We start from the raw sequence: 19010 nt of genomic DNA, 5'->3' as shown, positions 1-19010 counted from the left end.
AATGGATAAATAATTTAAAGTCTTGTGAATGTACTGTGACAATGAATAATAAAAATGATAAATAAAAGAATAAAAAATAGTAGAGAGTTTGAATAAGGCCGGATGTTTGTTTTGAAAGGGTGAGTTACCAAGTCTCTGGAGAGCTACTGGTACGCAGTACACGGTGCATAGTGCATGTTACATATCAGTAGTGTACCGAGTTCTGTATCGAGAATTTCACCAGCACAACACAGTAAACCGGAAGCAGGTAACAATCACGTTACCGGTAGAAATATGACCAGTCAGCTCTCTTTCATTTATGTGTACACACTTACTACTAGATTTAGTATACTTAGGAGACTTGCTAGCAATTCTAGCAATGCTTGCTAGATACATCCACCTCTGCTCTGAAAATAAATATATTGTGGAAAAATATAGAATTGTATGGACTCTCGAGTATAAAGAAACAAAGTACACAGACGAGTAGATCCTGAATTCTCCTTTCTTCAGTAATCCTTTCTTTAGTATGAAAGTATCAACTTGTACTTTTGAATTGTGTCAGCATACTACCAAGTGCGTACATCTACCAGTTAAAAAAAAAAAAAAAACAATCAATGTAATTCCTTTGTGACATAGCATTATGATTTTATGCTCGTGAATATTCCCCGTTTTTATATTTTATGTAGCTTTGCTCCATTTTCCATTTTTCTCTAAAATGTTAATCGGTTTTCTGATAGTTTTATAAAACCGATTACAACCTGTTAATATATATTACAAACGTTCCGTTTATTAAATAATGATGAAAATTAAAGCGTATCGATGACAGTAATTTTAAAAAGATTATTAAATAATACCTTTGAGAATAGACCACCAGCAGTTTCACCAGCAGTTTGATCAGTTATCGATATGGATTAAAAGGACGACCTTTAATCGTTATTCCCTTGAGACTAGTGGGAGCTGTTAAAGTTAATCGTGTATGTCTGTCAACAGTATTACGTTATATTTGATCGGAACGGTCGCTGTTGTAGCGGTAATAGCGGTGAGGGTGACGGTCGTCCATTTTATGAGCTGATGATACCATTTTACAAATGCACATCATAACAATTGTTTGATAAATTTATATGTCTGTTGTCTATGTGCACATGGAGTTCATTTTATGGGTATCAGGGGTTGTTTTATATTTTTTATCTTTGTTTATTTTCGGTGGTACGTGACTAGATTGCTTTCACGGCGTGGGGTAGTGTCAAACCCCTTTTATATAACAAATATAGCACTGCAACCAGTGCAACATATTTCGAATACTGTTTACGGAATTTTCTAATATTACAAAAATAAACAAAAATAAACAAAAATAAACAAAAATAAACAAAGGTGAAATCGATGGTGTATATAATAGTCTCACTTTTTGTTGGTATCAATAGAGAGTGTAGCGGTTGAAACCTGGATGACTATTAGAGGAGAGCTATAATAAAGCGGAAGGTTTAAAAACAAAAGGCGCGATTGCTTGCAAACCGATCGATGAATCCGTCATTTCCGACACACACTACACCACAACTACGGCGGAGAGCGAACTAGAAACGCCCCCTGGCTTTTAAATTTATGCTTCAGTTGTCGATATTTTTTACTTTTTTTTTTTTTTTTTTTTAAACAGAGATATATAGAGATTACATCGGTTGAGACGGGTGATGTCTACTACCCCTGTGGTGGTTTTACGCAAAAGAGAAAGAGAATCTGAATTTCACAGCCGCGAGAAATTTATGTGTGAAATACCTTTACGCAAAACGCTAACGCGGACTTCTCTACACTGTATAGAAGTATAGAGATATAGAGATGTAGAGGTGATAGGTATAGAGATGGTTTGTTCGGGTATTCTTCATCTCGGCTCTCGTATAATATAGTATAAAGGCATAAACGGGTGTATGCTCGGCTCGGTGCACGCCATTACAGTGTCCCAGGGGCGAAAACTTTACGAAAAATGCCTGAATTTATGTCCGTTTTCCCGGAAACTTAGATTCTTCACTCATATCCATACACATTCACTGAAACTCTTGACCCGTTAAGAGTTTTCAAATTATTTATCACTGCCTATTGTCCAAGGAGACTATTTATCATTGTATTATCTGTTGTCGATTTTAGTTGCATGGCCAAACCAGATAACCCTTTTAATTCATTAACAAAACTTTTATCCATTATCATTTATTTTTTTTCAATAATAATTATTTTGTTAAAACTTTATTTTTCGCTAAAGTGTGATTCATAGTCCAAATAATAATGAATAATTATGTTGCATTTATAATAGTTAAAGAATTCATATAAAAAAGTAGTATGGATACTTGTTAGTAGAAATAATGAATTTAATTTAATAATTGATGAAAAAAAAAAAAAAAAAAAAAAAAAAAAGAAATGAATAGCTCTTGTTAACTTTAAAAGTTAATATCGTTAAATTAATTCGTGAGAAGAATGTAGAACCTTTATTGATTTTCGGAGCACGGAAGCACGGAATAGGAAGCAACTTCTATCCTCTCGCTTTGCTTTCAGCGCTGAACATCATAACCGCATCCATAATTTACAAGACTCTCCAGTTGGTAAAATTATTCACCAAATGATAAAATAATTCTTGCAACGGCTGGTGGATCAGTTTTACCTTACCGTATCTTCTATACATACCTTTTTTCTCTTAATTAAATAAAAAATAAATATTATTTTAACTATATAGAAAATTCATTTAGTAATGAAAACGGATTTAATGAGATTCCCGATAGTATTTAATCAAACGAAAAGGTAATGGTAAATAGTTTAACGCTGTAATACTATCAAAGTGAATTGATTAAATGTACAGAGAACTAATTAATAAAAATAAGAAATTATCAAGTAAACGTAAAAAGCTTTATGAAGCGTTTATGTAAATTTTCAAAGTTAATTTATACATGCATAAACATTATTAATGACGTGGATTGAGATTGATAATCACTTTTGTATATAGAGCAGAGAGTAGAGATAGTGAATGAGAGTGAATGCTCTATATCTGATAATGATTGGATGTCATGTTCACACAGAGAGAATAGCTAAAGTACCTTTGACCACAGGAAACTAATGTCTCTCCAGCGCTGATGAGAAAATCAACTGCCGTTTCACAATTACATCATCTTGTGCTGTGCTATAAAGTATGACAAGCCATCCCTTCAGTAAGCTTGGATGATGAAAGCATAATCGAATGTCCAAAACTTTCTCAGTAATTACTTTCAACAAATATACATATAATTTTTTGTACTATATTGTTCCAGGTGATATTAAAGTTTAAATATTAAATATAATATATCTAAATTTATGTTATTTATATATGTAATTTACGTGTGTGTGTGTGCTTGACTGTTTGAGAAAACTAGACAAGTGCAGATATACATAAAAAGTAAGTGGAAAGTGGGAAGTACACAGAGTCGTTGGCACGTTCGCTCTTTTAGACACCCAGCCAGAAAGTCTCTCCAATGTTTCTTTTACCCTTCTCAGCCCCTACGGAATCGTCTAATATGATCAGAGAGACAACTAGGGTCGCATAAGAATAAAAAAATGATAAAAATGAGAAACAAAATAAGAACATGTCATGGGAAATGCTTCGTGAAAACGAGACGAAAAACGAGCGATACAAATATATATACATATATACATACCACGACACCACACCTTTTCTGGCTTAATCGACAAACACACCGCTTTATTTTTATTTTTTATTTATTTTCTACGTGACTTAACTACTTATACCAGCCCTTAGATCCACTGCAGTAACAATTAGTCTTATGTAGTAATTTAAAAAAAAAAAAAAAATATTTTTTTTTGAGTTCTTAAATGATTATTAATTATCTATTAAATTAATGAATTAATTAACTGCTACAAATTCCGATATCTGTTGAATTATTAATCCCCCTGAAAAAGTATATTGACATCTACATTTCGATATTAATGTACTCATTATTTAAATTATGAAATTTGACCCAGTTGCAGTAATTAATTTCAATAAATTGAACACGGATTTCAAGTTTCAAGTGATATTCACAGCTGCAATTAATAATTTATTCGTGTTTTATAAATTTTTTAAGTATGGAATTATAAAATTCACTTACTTTCAAGTTTTCTAATTTAATATATAAAAAGTCTTTACTTTTTAAAATGAATGTGTAATAACACGTTGGCGGAATTCAATCTCAAATGACTTTTTACAAATGTTAATTTCTTATCAAACTCGTTGGAAGATTACAAATTCGCGATGGGACAAAGTTTCAAAAGTTTAGTGTCGTTCTTCTTTTGAGAAAACTGACTTGTAGTAGCTGAAGTAATAAATGAAATGAAGATAAAAAAAAAGGTCATTTGGCATCCGAAATAGAAGTAAATTTCTTGAATTTTTTGAATTTTTGTGCAGTCAACTTTAAACTAGTTTAGTAGGTTAAATTAAACAGGATTTTATCAGTTTTAACTTGATACTCGGAGACTTAATTGTAAGTAAATTATTTTACAATTTACAACTATGAAATTGAATAAAGCATGATTTATTTTAGTTGAATATTGAAATTGATGACAACTTAAACTATATATTAGTTTAAAGGTTTTGGTATTCAAATAATGTTATTTAAGCAATACTATGTGAGAAGTAAAGAGAAATATTCGGATTTGGAATACAAGTAAAATAGAATAGAATGAAAAGCATGAAACACGGAGCATGAAGCACAATGGCAATTCCTGTTGTAGCACCATGCACCAGAACTCATCAATTTTAGTCAACTCTCAACAATCCACGTCAAGCCTCACTTGAATTAAGTACAACCGCTGTTTACATATATATACATATATATTTCGTCAGATGGTTTGAATTCATTTGAATCGATATCTTTTTATAGTTTTTTCAACCGTGCATCCATGAAATAAATACGCTGTATGTTAAATCGTTAATTAAAATTAGATTTTTCCTGGTGATTATTTATTCTCTTTGAATATGTTTTTGGAATTTATTATTATTCATTAAATTTATCTTCTATATAGCGATTGGAAAGAATGGAAACTGAAAAATAATAAAATATATAATTTTCGTTGTACTTTGTTCAATTAAAATATTCTGTCGACTTATGTAAAATCAAAAAATGTTACTAAGCATTTATGTGTACTAAATATGAATTTTGATCCTTTTCAGTTTCAGTGAAATTTAATGTAATTACATAAAAGCTCATTTACGTTGATTAACATCTTTTGAAGTTACAGATGTAGATATTTTATTTTATTTAATTAATCTCGAGTGCATTGATTTTATAAAGTTAGATTAAATAATTTAACAGTCTTTTGAACTCATAGTCAACGGGTTTGTCGTTGTTTAAAGCATTCGAATTAATTTAACTCACTTTCATTTGAATGTAAACTGATGCGATGATAGAGATAGTACAGAAAAATTTGATAAAAGTAAAAAAATTCGTTGTACAGAGTTGAATTATAGTTATTTTGAAAAAGTTTAATGGACTGTAGGTTTATTAGTGCGATACGTAGGTGTACTAGTTAAAAATTTATTTATACATTTAAAACTTTAGGTATTCATATTTCATTTCATGAAATTGCATTTGCTGATACAGATTTAAACTTTTTAAAAGTTGATTATTATTATTATTCTTATTATTATTATTGTCCATGTGAAAATCTAAGAAAATTTAGCTCAATGTGACAGGAAAAACCACTATCTTGATCCATTAACTTTACCATTTCAAACAAAACTTTTTACCGGGAAAACTTGTTGATGTGCAGCATCATACTCTCCGAGGATTTCTTTTCCAGGAAAAGGAAAATTTCAATCAATCGAATTATTAAACTTTAACAAACTTTACAATTACTTTGGATCAATTCAACCTCACTCAATTGTTAATGTACCTGGTATTTATAATTTGACAAAGTTTTAACTCACTTATCTTTAAAGTAAATATTCAAGGTACATAAGCTATAAATTAAGTGCCGCTATTGATCAAAATTAAACCATCTTATAAGATTTAATAAAGTTAATTAAATTTTTCCAAGTGATAAGAATGAAGCTGTTAAGTTAATAACGCTAAATACAGAAATAAGAGTAGTCAAAAAAAGTTTTTAAAAAAATAAAACATAAATAGTATTCGTTATTCAAGAGAGTAGATGGAACGTCTTTCTCTTGTATTTTTTTCAGTTAGACAAATGTGCTTGCTTTTACGTCTAGCATTTAAATGGAACAACGTGATGGAGGAAAAAGACGTCTTTCCGTATGAAAACGTTGCATCGTATGTAAAGAAATACACAAATAAAAATAAAAATAAAAAAAAAAAAAATAAAATATAAAATATAAATATACAAAGCATTTCATTCGCCAAGAAGCTCATAATAGTCAGAGAGCAACGGCCAGCTATAGAGTAAGGGTTAAACGCTGAAATATCTATATGTGTATGTACTTATACGTACATGCTAAAATATTTTTTGTATAAAGCATTGCAGTTGGGGTATAAGTGTATATAAGAAGTCTCCATGCTCTTATATACAAATATGTATGGCATTATATTGAGGAAATGGATTTTTCTTGTTACTCTTCGATAAAAGTATAGCTTCTTTGCATCTTTCTGTGATAACTGTGTTGTTTTTCATTTTTTATAAAATCAAATTGTCATTTAATGTATGCATGATCAATATATAGCTAAAGGGAAAATTTAATTAATAAAATAATTCCGTTTAATCAATTTATAGTATTAAATATTATCGTAATTACGGATTCAATTATAAATTTTTTAATATCCATGTATTGTTATTGCGGTTTGGCACATTTTCATTGTTTTCATTAACAAAAGCTCATTCAGTATTTTATCAATTGTGGGGTTAATATTAATGAAATTTACTTTTTGAAAATATTTATTTAAAATTAACCAAGTATTATGATTAACAAATCAAAGAATTAAAAATATATATAATATATTAGAGGCATCTTTAGAGAATTTTGTTGGTGGTGTATATGTATGGGTTCTTATCTAAAATTCTTGGGGATTGACCTCTCGACAAGCATTTACGGGACAAACCCACACGTTCAATCGTTTATCTTGAAAGGTTTAATGGATTGCGACGTGCCAGAGGCGAGAGGCGGGTTTTAGCACACGCGAATCTACGTTATATATTTATATGTGTGAATATATGTGAGGGTTTACCGATTCACACAAAGGAAAACCGAACAGAGAGTTAGCTGTGGGTATAGAGTGTGGGAGGGTGAGGTTAAAGGGAGGACTCATTTGATGCCGGAAGGGTACCAAGAGCTGGAAAGAGATAGAAAGAGGTACAACAGACTCAATTCAAATGGTATCACCAAGACATATCCTTTTAACATTTTTCTCATTAAATCGATTCCGAGTTTGTTATTTCATCACCAAAGCGAGTGAATAAAAAAGTTTAGTAAAATAATAAAAAAGGCTATCCCACAAGGTATACCTTATATAGTTATATATTTATATATATAGGTATTCCATATCCTTTTCCCATTTCTTACTTTCTTACTCTGTAAGCTTTCACATAATTTATGTAATTCAGTCACGCTGAGCTATCATCCACCTACCTACTATTTTATTACATTTTTTTCCCATTTAAATTTATTTTTATTCAAACATTATATCTTCCAACCGATAATTGATAATACTTTAATGCTTGTTCCTTTCTCTTTCCTTATTCACCCTTATATACCCGTTCAAATCCCTCGATGTACTTATTATTCTCTCTACTCTATTTTATTTTCAATTTTTATTAAATATTTAAATGTATAACGAAATTTTTTTATTTTATTAAATATAATTGGTACATGTAGGAAAAATGAATATCAACTCTGTGCTATAATTTAATTAAAAATATAATTGTATAATTTCGTTGGAAAAAATTACCACGAAGAATACATTTTTTCGATTTATTGTACCTCCAGCGTAAAATCTGAGTTTATTATTTATGCAGTGGAAAAGAACGTGAAAATTCGGAGAAAAATTGATGACATAAATCCTGTCAAATGGCATTAAATATTTACAATATCTAAAATAAAAGTTTTTTTTTATAAATCCAACAGATATTAAATAGTCATATGGATGAAATTTTAAAGATTGCGAATTTGAGAGGGATTGAAAAGGTTATTGGATCCGGAATTTAAATCTACTCACTTATTCTCGACGTCTATTCTCCGACAGATTACTCAATAAATTTCCGCAAGAATAAATCATCAAAGTGTCGCCATCCTCAAACGCCGTCTACAAAATCTAACCTATTAATGATTTAAGTTAACAACAAAGACATTGATTAAACTTTCATTAAAGCCTATCATTACCATTTATTATTATTAATTTTTCATTAATTTATTCCTTAAAATTTTCTTTAAATAAAAATTAATCGATTATACATTATATACTGATAATGAGCAATTGAATTGAAAACAAATAGATTAATAACTGGATTTCCAATAGTTTATAGTTTGAGAAATGCAACGTTTGATGACAGTAGTCACCGATGGTGGTATACGTGGATCAGGAAGCCGGATTTGAGCTAAGAAAAGTTATTAAGCTGAATAAAAGGGAGCGAGAGAGAGAGAAAGACTTTAAACTATTCCGAAGCGAATCAACTTCTATTCCGGAAGACGATTGCGGCTGAAATGCCATCCGGGGATCCGGAGCTCCAGCTTTAAAAGTATTTCATTTGAATATCAAACTCAGCTCTGCGTCAGTAGCTCCAGACGCGAATAATAACAACAAATAGTGTCTTGACGATGGTTAAATAACTCGACTCCACTCAACTTTCTTTTTACTCGACGTGATTATTGTCATTTCATTACAATCTTTATTTAACTCTAGACTTTTCATCTACCCATTGACTTATTCACTATTACCTTTGTTTGTTTTGCATTTCAATTAATTAATAATCAGCTTGTATGTAATTGTAAATTTATCAATCAATTATATATTAAAGTTTCATTCATCAGTGTAATTTAATCTGGTAAATAGTGTGTCATTAATTCAACCGATTAATTTTTCATTTAGTTTGTCATCCGTCATCATCATCATCATCATCATCATTGCTAAACAAATAAATTATTAGTATTTGTGTTAAATTTTATAACATACTCATTTATTAAACTACCATGGTTTGAATAATTAACAATTCCCATTGATAAATTAAAAAAAAAAAAAATTTAATTAAAATTTTTTAATTAAATAAAAAAAGATATGGAGTTTATTAAAGCCCAAAAAATCAATTACTCTATTTTACCTCGGTGTCTCTCCTAATTAGTCAGTTCGACCTTTCGGATAATTTTGCTAAGAACTAATTTAATAATTTAGTAATTACCTGTGAGTCGTCAGAGACTTGGTTAATAATAATTAAATAGATAATAGCGAGGTGGATGTTTAAAAAATAAATAAAGTTCAGGTAGTTGGTGTATTAAAGTTTATTAAGATACACATAAGTGTGTTGTGAAGCCCCTATCGTAATAATTATAAAATGGTTAGGTTGTGATCTAACTAAGACAGTGTACACTGTAATATATAATACTTACGCTGTACCGTAAGTAAGTGTTGTATAGATATATAAATTAAACTTTGCAACTTATCCAATATCCGGCTGGCAAAGGATATTAGATGAGATGAGTGTACTTGAATCTTTGATGAAATTTACCAAATTCTATGCATACTCAATATAAAATATATATTATATATAATATATTAGATATATAGTATAGATCTGATCGATCGTAGGCATTGATTTGATATTTTGATTGTGCTATCGGATTCAGTGAATATATTGAAAGATAAATGTGGATGACATAATTTAAGTTGGTTTTGATTTAAAAAAAGCTCTTACTTTAACAATTGAATGTACTTAAAGCGTGAAATTTCCCGAAGGCTCAGGCGGGAAGATATGAAACTAGAACTGGGAACAAGAATATCGAATAAATTGAGTGTCGGTGGTGTAGGTGGTGTAGGTAGATGGTGCGGCTGGCTCAAACAAACTCAAACCAACTCCTATCCAATGTTCCTGGGCCTGGGCCTCAGGGACACAATTTCTCTTCTTTGTATTTTCTTCATTTTTCCTACCCATCGTTCGCGTCATCCAATTTTATACGCAACTTTACCCCATTATTTATTACTCTACCAAGACTTGAATTGCTTTTCATCTGACGAATCATTTTAAATCTTTTATAAATATTCTCGAGCACTCAAATGTATCCCTTAATGTCTTTATTTTTTTATTTTATCTTAACTAATGAAGTGTTGCTACAATTTACAACAGGAATAATAATAATAATAATAATATATAGGATAGAGAAACAGATTCCATGTACCTGAAAGAGTAGTATTATACAACCTAGTGGTATCTCAGCGAACGATTTAATAGGGGCAATTCGAGAGCAGTGCCCTCGGGGATATCTCGATGGAGAACTTTAATACTATTAGAGCTTTCGTAACACCTAATCAAACATTATGCCTTAATCTCACAGTGTCGCCGTATATACTGCTTGGCACCTCTGCTGCTGCTGCTGCTGGTGTTACTACTATTAACTGTTTCTCATCATATTTTACCAAGGATAATTTAATTAGAGCTCATCCAGCTTATGTAACCGCGTTAATACTCTTTAATAAATCTTTTTTTTTTTTTTTTATTTTTCAATTTTATATGATGGATTATTTGAGTTTATAGAGTCCGATAGTGTTTGCACAAATTCTAGTGTTGTCATTACGAAATATAATATTTATGTTACGACTTTTAACTTTCCGGCAAACAGTCTAGTTATATGTTGTATCAGCTGAAACATGCTCCAATGAATTTCCAGAGTTTTATATTTTGCAACCGTATAGACAACTATCGCGTCCAAACAGATTTGAATTTTCAGTTTATACTCGAGTGAACATATACATTTGAATTTCTCCATCTTCCTCTTGCCAACATTTAATAATCATTGCAAATAAGATAGCTTTGCTCTGGATACATACACGTTATGTCGTTATATATATAAATATATGTATATGTATATGTATATATATAGAGAAATGTCAAGCCAACACCCGATATATATACCAATGCCATTTGCATCCTGTCTCTTTACATTGTGGATAGTGGGTGGATGATGTTGGTACTGAAGATGGCCTCACCAACTCTCACCAATTCTCTCACTCTCTCTCTCTCTCTCTCTCTCCCTTTCTCCCCGATAAACACTCTAGGTGTAAACGTAAATACATATATATGCATTAACATGTACATGTGTGCATTGAGGATCGGCGTGACCAACTTGTATTCACTTTATCTATATCTATATGTATATGATTATATATGTTGAGGAGGTAGTTAGGATCTCTTCTTGTTCTTCTACGGTCATAGTAAAAGCGCCACCGTGAATAATGTTTACTGTCTACCCTACTGTTAAGTACTGGGATCTTTAAGCACCCGGTACCGTGTGCTGGTGCTGGTGTCGTTGCCGGTGCCGGTGTATCTTCCATATGCTTAATTGTCGGAAAGATTTATTTTTTTTCACTGCTGTTATTCATACTAAGTCATTTAATTATTTTCGAGATAAATTTAAACTAAAACAAATAATTATTAATTTAATCAAATTTACTTATTATAGTTCATTGTCAATTATCTCTCATAAATCTTCAAAAGATGACAGTTTCATAATATAATTTTCGTGGTTTTTTATTTTGCTTACACGTACTTTTAGTGTTGAAGAAATTCAATAAACTAAAGATCACCATTCACTCTTATTTGCAAGTTTATATAGATATATACGGACGGTGAAGACTAAAACAGTAAAACAATATATCAAGGGATACATAAACCGGCTTAGGCTCTGAAACTGTCGAAACGTGCTAGTTTCGAGGATCACCAAGATTCAAACATTTTTTTTTTTTATTATTATTATACGTATTACCTTGATTGAAAATAACCATAAACTAGTCACATGCACATTTATTATATTATTATTACTATTACATGTAAAACCTAGTATAAAAGATTGTATTTATCCTCTTTATCAATCTATATTTATAATGAAAAAAATTATAAATTTGGTTGTTTGTTTATTAAGAAAAATATATATGGAGATTGGGGCAAATTGGAGGAGCATGTACTCTGAACATTGTTACTGCTTGGAAATAAAGAGCTCCCACGTGACTGAAGAGCATATATACAGCGTCAAACATCCACCCAGTAGTTAAAATAAAAAAAAAACTTTAAATCTTGGCTGACAAAGTAGTGAGCCGAGGAAAAAAATAGATCTCATTACTAACGTACCCTGCTTTTTCATTTTTTATTTTTATATATGTATTTTTTTTTTTTTTTTTTTTTTTCATTTCTTTCTTTTCTTCCTTTTTTCACTATCCTCCATTGTGTTCGTGAGATCCTCAACTTGCTAAGAGAACTTTTCATATACTTTACATCAACATCTACACAGATATAGTTACACGTATGTGATAGATGGTGATGTAAAAATAATGTCGACTTTTTTTCACAATTTCAACAATTTCATATTTGTACAAAGATCATTAAAGTTGTTGAAATTTCTCGTTATTTTTTTTTTCTTTTTTTTTTTTTTTCCAAGTTCGGGAAATAGCTCACGTGTTAAATATTTCAGATTCTTACAAATGTGTTTTTGAATAAAATATTACCTTCATTATGTTTATATTAAAGATTGAAGCTTTGCTTCATCACTATATATAATATTCATTAGAGAATTTCCATACGTCAATGAATGTCAAATTGAGTGATTTAGAATTGAAATATCACATGATATTTCTAAAAATAAAGAAATGTTGAATTTATTATAATTACCCAAATGCCAATGAAGATGTGAAATTGAATATTAATTAAAAATAAAGCGTCGTAGCAGCTAATTATTTGCTCATACACCCAGAAATAAACTGAAAGCAAGTTTTAGAGTTTTCCTTTGTTCTCAATTTGTTACTAAGAGTAGAATTGTTGATCGTTCAATAAGTAATAGTTTTTTTTTTTTTTTTTTTTTTTTTTTTTTCATTTTCCACAACAAAAGAGTATAAAGAATATGACTAGGAAAAAAAACACACACACCCATATTAAGAGTGCACTTACAAAGAAAACCCGTAGGAAAAGCTCTTGTACTATTATTCAATTCAACAACGGAGAATAAATAACGGAGACAAAAACAAAGGGTAACAAGAAAATTGTTGTCAAAGAAATTTATAGACAAAACAAAGTTTTTTCTTCAGCTTTATGATGAGAGTTGATGCATAATGATTAATAATAAAAGATTAGACATTAATAATGCATAAAATAGCAAAGATTTGTTACTGTTGAATGATTTTAACTGGATTGTAATAAATCTGAGGAAATTAAAAATAAATCGGTAGGAGTAAGAGCTATTGGTAAAAGTGAATAACTTATTGTAAAAGTATAATAAATATAAAAATATGACAGCGTTATAAAAAGTTTGAACGTGTTGTAAAAATGTTATTTCTCGAAAAGATAAGAAGAAAAAGTATTATAAGACAGTATATGTATAGATATATAGTAGGGTATGCGGTTGCGAGGTTCTCAGTACTCCAGACGAATATATTGATTGATGTGTTGGGCAACCTGCTCGGAGGGAACTTGTGCTAGCGCCCCTCTTGCCAACAGAAACCCCTTTCAACCAAATAGCTCTTGAAGCTTTCTTTGGCATCTTTTCCACCTCCAGACTCCCCCTCCTATCCTTCTCTTATGACCATGGGGCTTTTGAAAGCACCTCTTGAAAAACTTTTCTGACATTCCAGCTCTTTTTTCTTGTATTTTTACCTCAGTTGTCTTTACCAACTCCCCAAATAACTATTTCTCATAAAAAATCATTCATTTTCTCAATATCGAGTGTTGTACTTTTAAATATTTTTTATTTTCTTCAAAAGATAATATTTTTAGAAAGATGAACCAAGTTTCAACGATATGGTAAACAATTTAGGTTATGTCGGTAAACTGAACATCAGAGTAGATGAACGAGAACAAAGTTTTATACTAAGATGAGTGATCTGACATTTCTGTGAAATTTTCTGCAAATGAATCTGATTTAAAACTTTTGTTGCACATATATGCTTAAATATATCTACAACGTTACAAGAGAATTCCTTTTTGTTGGCTAAAAGAAACTTAAGCTTCAAAATGTACTTCAATCCATTCTCAACTTACTTGAGTTTTAAAAATAAATACGCTTGCTCAAAAATATCAAAGTTGTTGCTTAAAGGAACCAACTATTGATCCCACATATATGCAAAAGTAATATTGCAAGTCGAGAGTTCTACTTAGCATTTAAAGAATAAATATATTCAAAAGTTAAGGATTCCCCTTAGTCACAATGGGTATATGGTATAAAGTGAAAAACAGATAATAATAATTTAAAACATTTAAATCCCACAGGTGTGATGCTTTGTATAATTGGCCGTTTCGAATTTTAAAATAGTCACGTGACTAAATGGAAAACACATACCTCCAAGGGTTTTAGTAGTATACCAGTAGGGTGGAAACAGATTTCCTCTTGGCGGTTTACATTATATTCAGGACACGTCTTTTTTTTTTTTTTTTTTTTTTTTTTTTTAAAGTTTCATTTTTTTGGTGGGTCCAAGTCCTTCCATTATCTTTCCAGTGATAATTTTTTAGGTCTTTTTTCTCTTTTTTTCATCTATATATATTTATATTTTTCCATTCTCACAGATAACCATTCATTTTTTTACACTCGGAGAGTAAAGTACGGAATTGTTAAATTGTTCACAATGACAGATCGTTTTGTAAGAAAAACCACACGAGTTGGATATTTTTTTTTTTTTTTTCATTTTTTATTTTTATACCTTTCTACCCTGATTCAATGTCACCCAGTGCTATTCCCCAGCTCCAGTTGACATGCCATAACAAATTACAAAAAAACGCCGGTACGTGATTTCGCGTGCGTAAAAAGTCCCTTTACGATTCGGTAAATCTGCAAAGTCAAGCAATATTTATCTTTTAAATTCAAACTATATGCGAATAATATGTGGAAATAAAACAGCAGTTGTTAACAAACCGCTTCTGGATATAAATAACCGTTTACCGATTAATTCATTACAAATAAGCAGAAGGTATGAATAATAAACGGATGGATGAATTTTAATTTACTACTCTTGGTCTTGACCATTCTCAAAGTGTAAACAGATAGCAGGAGTACCTACTTCTTCACCAACTTGAAAAACTTTATTTTTTTAACTTACCCTCTTTCTTCAACTGAACCCGGAGAACTGAGAATAACTCAGATAACAGTTTAAAAAAATAAAAAAAATAATAAAATAAAAAAAAGTGAAATGAAATGTTAAAGTAAATCCAAAAGATGTGAATCCATAGTAGCCCGGAGTGATTTAGGTGAATCGCGTGCAACCATTCCTATCACTATCGCAATAACCTTTAGTTTTTATTTTAAAAAGTTTTTCGCTCTTTTTCTAGTCTTATTTCTATTCATTGTGAGTGAAAATCGGTTTCTAGTTCGAGGAAGATTTAGAGTGTTTGAGGTTGAAAGGGGAATAATATCGTTTCTAGTGGTATCAGGAAAAGTCGGATATGTTGTTAAATGTTAAACCATGGATCCCATAAGTACAAACCCATCAGATGTGAGCTGTAGGTTATGGGTTAAGTTAAGTCGATGCACATCGCCCGATTAGTGTGCGATCAGAGGGAGCCTAACCACCCGGGTTTTCTCAAATGACAGGGCGTTGGTCCAGGTGTTGGTTGCTACACCTAACCACTAAAATCGTATGCAAATTGTTCGAAACCTGGGGATCAAGTATTAACGGATTTAAAACCGATATGCGTGTTACAAGTAGGCTTTCCACGGTACGACACCACCAGACGGCTATCAGAATTCATTGCCAACTATAGTCTTGTTAATCTAGACGTTTACTGTCACCTTATTTTTTTTCTTTCTGCTATTCGTATAGATAGTTATATATGAGGATGAAAATAGCAGCAGCAGGTCGATTTTGTTTGATTACACTCATCGGTAATACCAAACTTGAATTGTTAATTCAACAGTGATGTTTCTTGGTGAATGTACACACACGTACAGGAAGCATGTGCCGATGCGTAATTGAATTTGTCACTTGACATCCCACGCTACGTAGTGTTGGTTATAAATTCAATTATTTGATTTACTCTTGGTCCTGGAATATCTTAAGCCATTTTGTCTTGAAGACGAATACTAAGAGTTATTCCAAGATGCTCTATTCTCTTTCTCTTTCTCTTTCTCATTCTCATTCTCCTTCAACTTGGTACTGTTTGTACGAATGCGCATTATTCTGCATTCGGGCGCTGTAACTCCCTGTTTCCGATCGATCAAGCTTCACTAGTTCGCACCACTCCAACTAAATTATACCAACTTCAATATTCAACATCCATCTACTTTCAAAGGTTCTTGTCTATAAATGAACTTTTTTAATACATTTAACTACATACATTTTAAATTAATAATGCCAATCCCACTGTTTGAGGACTTTATGAGCACGAGTTAACAATAAAAGGCAAAATATTGATTTGCTTGTTACAAAATTAATTTTAGTTTACTAATTATACATTTATAAGCTTTTATTTTTTTTAATTCAATGACATTTCATTAATAACTACCAAAACTTTTTTGTAATTTCAAAAGTTTAATTAATTTATTTGTAACTTTTTTTTTATTATTCATTAAAATGTTATCAGAGTAATTACAAATTGAAACTTCGTTAACATTTATTAAAATTTACATTATTAATTAAAATTGATTTGTAAAAAAGTTTAAAAAAGTTTTATAAATAATATGAATATTTTATTATTTTAATTGTTAAAAAATAATAAACAATAACATATTGTCATGTAAAAAATACATTTTCATTTTTTTTCAAATAGAATAATTGATCCCGTCGTTAATAATAGTATACTTCGATTAACAAACATATTTTTTTTTTAAAAATCAAGATTTTCTACTGCGAGTCAGGTGTACGTATCAATTAAAATTGTTGAAGAGATATTTATATATTGATATGCTTTTGTTGATCGTAAAATTCACTAAAAAATAAATCAATATATGTAGTAACTCTATCTTTTCGTTAGTTATTGTTTTATTTATTTCTATCTCTTTCCATAGAAAAAGGATAATAATCTTTCAGCTAATAGTTACCTCGGGTGTATGTAGTTACTGTTTTAACGTAAACATGACTAAAAGTTAGCATGAGCGATCATCACTGAAAGATATGATAAACTTGTCAACATGCAATCACAATTATTATTTTTGTAATTAAAGTAAACGTTAATATTCTTATCCAAATAAAAATTTAAAATAATTGCAGAAACTTTGTAAATAATTGAATCAATTAGCAAGCAATTTAATCTAAAATTACCATTTGACTGACGACAGTAATGATAATAATAATAATAATAATTTAAAAGAGATAAAAAAAAAATTCAATAAACTCGTGAGTATACAGAGTTTTGATCGGGTAAAGAAGATAGACACGTAAAGACGATAAATAATTCGTAACCAATAAAAAAGATAAAAAGTTGAATCAAGTTCAATTTGTAGTTGCGGTATATATATTTTCGGATTATTAGTCGATAAGAATTTAATCGAGTTCGGAATACTGATAAGTTTCTTTCCAATATACATAAATATATATCGAGTTCTTGCTGGAGGGTAAATACGTGATGACTACCAAGTATTGAATAAAAAATTCAATAGTTACGAGCTCGTTCGAATATCGCGATACATTCGTTAACATTACTCACTTTTTTCTTCTATTCTATTCAGAATAGATAACAAAAAAAAAAAAAAAAAAAAAAAAAACGTATTAAGTACACGTGCTACAATGATTTTTATCTTAATGATTAATGGTTGTTTATCAGCAAAATGCCATCCGATCCACAGAAAAGATGTGCGCACTGCATTATATAATATTGATGTTATTTTAGTGCATTTATGTACATTTAACAATTTTACCGTGTGTTAATATAATCGGTGATCTTCTAAACGATAAATATAGATGAAGAGATATTTACTGTACGGGCTGATTATTCATGTCAACGTGGGTATGAAATATAACCCGAGATATCTACGTACCAAGTGCACTAATAATGCCTCCATGCTTTATTCATATCGATTTTCATAATGTGGAATTATTTTATATATTTTTTTTTTTCATATTTTACTAAGTGAAAAGTAGGATGTGATTAAATTGTTTAGATAAATATTAAACCAACTCAAATAAGGGATATTTGTTTCAATATTTGGATCTCATAAAGGGTTAACGCGTGAGATTATGACCATTGGAATTTGTAAGTTAAGAAAGTACAATATAAAGGTATAAGCAATTAAGATAGTGAGTTGGTTATGAGATAAAAAGACAACCCTGAGTGAGGAGTCAAACAGAAAAGGTAATTACTGAGAAAGTTAACTTAATGGGTTAGCTTACGTATGCGCAACCATTTTTACAATTTTTAATGCTGGTGGTCGTTTCTCTAAAAATTACTACCGGTACAGTTAACTAAAAATAATAAATATTATCACAGGTGAAGATGATTAAAATAAATTATAATTATTCTTTATTTTATATTTTAATTTCTAACAAAATATTATTCCAAGAAACACATTTAATGCTCGGTAATAAATGTAATTAAGATAATATTAACTTATTTAATTGCTTAAAGTGTATACTTGTACTATTTAATGTGACAAATGAAATTTATTATTCGTGTGGTTCATTTTGTTAAAATAATTCACCCGATAATGTATATGAGATAAATATTATAAGCTTTAAATATTTGTCCTTTTGACCTCTTTATTTCTCATTTAATTTTCTATGACATTATCATGTCATATTTCAATCCATCGAAACCAAATTTATTTAATATTTTTGACTACTTCTTAAATCTATTGTGGTAATTTAATTCTGACATGGGGCAAAATTAAATAATTCAATCAGGTTAATGGTGAATAATTGTCATCCATAAATTTTATTATATATTGTGATTAAAAA

At 30.0% G+C, this 19010-nt stretch overlaps 1 protein-coding gene across 4 annotated transcripts in view; it reads left to right on the top strand.

Moving 5' to 3' along the window:
- The window catches only part of LOC123258468 (tyrosine-protein phosphatase 99A-like), a 151265-nt gene that overhangs the window by 76070 nt on the left and 56185 nt on the right, over positions 1-19010 (top strand). The gene's annotated exons all lie outside the window — the stretch shown is intronic.

The sequence above is a fragment of the Cotesia glomerata genome, linkage group LG2 (assembly GCF_020080835.1).
Source record: "Cotesia glomerata isolate CgM1 linkage group LG2, MPM_Cglom_v2.3, whole genome shotgun sequence".
Classification (NCBI taxonomy): domain Eukaryota; kingdom Metazoa; phylum Arthropoda; class Insecta; order Hymenoptera; family Braconidae; genus Cotesia; species Cotesia glomerata.
Note: the sequence above shows the minus strand (reverse complement) of the source record. Positions and strands in the feature narration are given on the sequence as shown.